This window comes from Propithecus coquereli, unplaced genomic scaffold (genome assembly GCF_000956105.1).
Source record: "Propithecus coquereli isolate 6110/MARCELLA unplaced genomic scaffold, Pcoq_1.0 Scaffold420, whole genome shotgun sequence".
In the NCBI taxonomy this organism is placed as follows: domain Eukaryota; kingdom Metazoa; phylum Chordata; class Mammalia; order Primates; family Indriidae; genus Propithecus; species Propithecus coquereli.
The window spans coordinates 460,800-465,298 of record NW_012149953.1 but is presented as its reverse complement, the minus strand read 5'-3'; the positions used below and the strand labels follow the sequence as shown (position 1 = coordinate 465,298).

General features: G+C 36.4%; 1 pseudogene; it reads right to left on the bottom strand.

Moving 5' to 3' along the window:
• Positions 1 to 2,814: 2,814 nt before the first annotated feature.
• LOC105817723 lies at positions 2,815 to 3,880 on the bottom strand (annotated as a pseudogene).
• Between the last annotated feature and the right edge of the window lie 619 nt (positions 3,881 to 4,499).

Sequence of the window (4,499 nt, the reverse complement as noted above, 5' to 3'; positions counted from 1 at the left end):
TTAATGATATTTTCAAGAGCTTATTTATTTATTTAAATCTTGCATTAGATGTGTTTCAATTTTAAATGAGTAATCATCAGGCTTTTGCATTGTATGAGTACTTTAACAGATAGAAAATAACAGAACTAAATAGTCCCCATATACTTGTTTCGTAAAGTGCTAGTCAAATAAAAACACATATAAGACATAGATGATACCATAGTCTGGGCTTCAGATACAGGTTTGTACCATGACAATTAATTGTGTTCTTAGTTTGACTAAGAGCGACTCAGTGAGTATTGCTCAAATGTCATTTTCAAAGCATACCTTGTTTTCATTCCCTGGCCTTGCTTATTGGTTAGAGGTTGTTCCGCAAGCAGTGTGCTCTACTCTCCACCCCAGTGAAAGCCTGTCCCAGTAATTGCTTCATTAATGGAAGATTGCTTGATATTGAATATCTTCATGTAGCTTTAAAAGTCTCCTAAAAGCAATAAGTTCTTCAGTGATATCAAATCTTACCATCATTGCACCTGTAATAGCAATCACATGTAAAAAATAGTGCCAGTGCTATCTTTATATTGAAAATGCTTGTCTTAATTAGCATGCATTATTTTGAAGGAACGCACTGGTTAATACATAGTTAGTTAAAATAAATGTGCATTGCATTTAGATAAGTGTAACTCCATGAAAATGATGCTTTGAATACAATGAGCATCATGGATTTTAAAGGAGCAAAAAAAATCTTCCTAATGTATTTTTTCCTTAACTGTATTTTACTTAAATACAAACAAAAATACAATGCAATATCATATATTCCCCAAGTAACTTTCTCTAGTAATATTTCTTTGAGGGACATCAAAAAGCAAAGCACAGATTACCATTACTGCATTTCCTATATTTCATATATTCTTTTTTGAATCATGACTAGTAAAAATGTGATTTTCTCTGCTTAGTTAAAAGATATACCTTCTGTGTATACTGATATTTGTCATTTTAATATTTCTTATCAGCAATGTCATGCAACCAAGTAAGCCAGGCTAACTTCAAAACCGTTTCATGTTTAGAATCAGCAGATTGTGTTATTTAGTCTTTTTTTCATTTTGTAATGATTTGGATGACAGGTATCCTTTGAATGAAGGAGTGATAGTTTTCCAGCAATGTTAAGTACCTTTAATGTCAATCTTGTCTTTAAACTTTCATTTAAAAATAGAAATGATTTCCATGACAGAAAACTTCCTGTAACAGATTGAAATACATTTATATTTTATTTGGGAAGGGATTAAGCCAGCTATATGCTTGGGGCAATAGCATATCAGAAATAATGCATTTAATGGACTTAATTAGAATGACACTTCATATCTTCTCAGCAATTCTCTATCTCTCTTCTCTACCACGGTCATACCTTTCTCATTCTTTAGGCCAGAATTTATTTTTCATCCATTTTGAAGTTATAATGTTTGAGATGAGTACAGATTTGCACTTCTTTTATAATTGTCAAAGTATACAATGCATGTTTGTGGAGCTGTAATTAGCAAGGTACATGAATGACTGTTAAGAAACACTGAGATATGGCCGGGCGCGGTGGCTCACGCCTGTAATCCTAGCACTCTGGGAGGCCGAGGCGGGCGGATTGTTCTGAGCTCAGGAGTTCGAGACCAGCCTGAGCAAGAGTGAGACCCCGTCTCTACCAAAAAATGGAAAGAAATTAATTGGACAGCTAAAAATATATGTAGAAAAAATTAGTCGGGCATGGTGGCGTGTGCCTGTGGTCCCAGCTACTCGGCAGGCTGAGACAGTGGGATCGCTTGAGCCCAGGAGTTTGAGGTTGCTGTGAGCTAGGCTGATGCCACGGCACTCGCCCCAGGCAAGAGAGTGAGACTCTGTCTCAAAAAAAAAAAAAAAAGAAGAAACACTGAGATATTTTGAAAAATAAATCCAAGCAGCAATATCATATCTCTGCAATGGGAGTTACCTTCTAGGGGAAGTGCTCCCTAGACAATTGTTACTGCAAAGTGTACAATTGGAATGTAAAGCAATTCCCTTTTTATTACAGAACAGAAAACTGAGATTTGGAATTTATAAGACTTACCAAAAATCACTAGAGAAAGGAGTCTAGCAAGGGCTGGACATTGATAGTGTCCCTGATAATCAACACAGGCCTTTTTGCAATACTCTTTCATCTCTTAAACCTCTATTTAAATATGAGCATTCTATGCTAAATGCATATTGTCTCCTCACATATTTGAGATGAATGTCTTATAATCAACAAAAAGATTTTCAACAGAAAAAAGCATAAATGATAACATACCTTTAGTTTCTCTTAGTAAAATCATTTAAATTTTGTTTAAGGAAGTCAACATATTTGTTCAGAGAGCTAACATTCCAAGCTTCTATGTTTATCTTCTAGAAATTGGGATGGCTTATCCTATAGGTTTACAAGGTATACAGGTATACAACCATGCATTACAAAACTCATCTCACAGTAAAGGGTCAAGAATATCTCAATTTCTTACGACCTATTTAAAAGTTCACTTTTTTCTCTTAAGTACTTACCTCATTTCAGTTATATCAGCTGGGTGAATATCCACTCATGTCTTGAATAAAATGTTCCCAGAATTTCACATTTCCAAACAGTTACATAGAGGTTTTTTTTTTTTTTTTTTTTGTCACCAAAATGACTTTTATTTATATTTGCTACATAAACATACCATGACATTTGGTAATTTGTCCAGATATGAAAGAAGGTTTATGAAATCAGTAAATACATTTTGAAAAGGTTGTTCTGTTAAAAATAATTTACCAAGTTCAAGATAGTCTGTTTAGCAAAATCTAATACTATTCCCTCAGCAGTTTATAAATGGAATTTTCTTCTACTTGTATCCATTTCCCGGGGCTTATGGACCCATTCATACTCTCCATACTTAGAATCAAAGGTTCCTTTCTGAAGAGATCTTAATTTTAAGGTAAAACGTGGTCCAAGTTCCTGAATTCTCACTTTCTTTTCACTCTTGAATATGTACCTATGAAATCTAAAGAAGATATAATCTCGCCGATTATGGAATGTGGGAAACTGCCTTCCAATAAATTGAGGATTATGAGGAAAGAGAGATGCAAACATACGTCCAACTGAGTGACCCAGCCGTGTTGTAAAATTATTCAGAATTATTTCAGGTATGTGTTCTGTGGGGTCCTTACCTCTTCTCTTAATTTCTTTACGAAGACGAACACTGCTCATTTTAAAATGAGCAGTTGGCCCATTTGGCAAATGACTCAAAATAAGTCCATTTGGAGTTTTAGAATCTTCATTAACAACAGTCAGATCTGTGAAATCTCTTGAGATGCACTGTGGAATAATTTTTTTCAGAGCCAGTCCTCTTCTGTAATAAACATGTGAGTTTGGTATAATTGTGGAGAGCTATTCACAGAGTCGTACTGTTCTCCCATGAGGCCTATCTGATGTTGTGATGAGAATCTTGGGAGAAGTCTGCCTGTTGAAGTAAGAAGCAAATTCATCTGTAGCTTCATCATAAGCAACCTCTTCATCATTAGGGTCTACTATGGTTTCATCATACACTCGCTGGTTATCAATGGTCTTGGGTATAGGCTTTGGTGGAGCTTTATCACCAAGAGCCTCTCTCTCTTTTTTAAGTCTTTTCTTAGCTGCCAACTTTTCCTTCCGCTGCTGCTGTTTCCACCGCGTGAACATTAAGTGTCGCCGCTGTTTGTTTTTAATCTCCGAAATGCTGAAGCCTGGGGGAAAGGCAGCCGTTTTCGGGGGTTGGACCCCGTTTTCTGTCGCCTCATGCTCAGCCACTACAGACTCCTGAAGTTCTTCGGTAGCGGCTTTCCTTTTCAGGCTTTTCTTTCCGCTGCCGCCGCTCTTATTCCCTGACTTCGCCATGGTGTTGGCTCCTTGCGTCTGTACCAGTTACATAGAGGTTTAAGCATTACCTGAGAGCTGAAATGATAATGCTACATTTTGGGACTTTTGTTTGTTCCATTTGTTTCCTTCTTGAAATTAATTTATTCAAATAATATTCACTACAAATGCTTACAGTTGAAGTTACATAGCTACACCGTGAAAACCAGAAACAGCAGGAGCAAAAAGAATCTAAGAAATACAGGGGATGAAAAATAGAATGCATTTGGTTGACATTTGAAATGGGAAATAGAGTCAATGAGGCAGAGAGATTCAGAAAGGTGCTTCCAAAAGAAGTAGTGAAACTCTGCGTACTGAGAGTAGTAAGATTATGTCAAGGTACCAACAAAAAGCTAATATACATTGAAGGGGAACTGGCTGCATGGTCTATGGAGAAGAATGAGACTCTGGCACATGTTCAGGTGTCTGCGATATTTTTAAACTTAGTGGTGGCAATTTAGAAAAAACAGCCTCCACGCCATTCACAGATGCAGGGAAAGGAGGGTCCTTTGTTTTATGACTAGGTTTATGCTACTTTGAATGGATACAAGAGAGTTAGAAAAAAGAGAGAAAGAAGGCTTTCTTTTCGGACCTGCAGTAT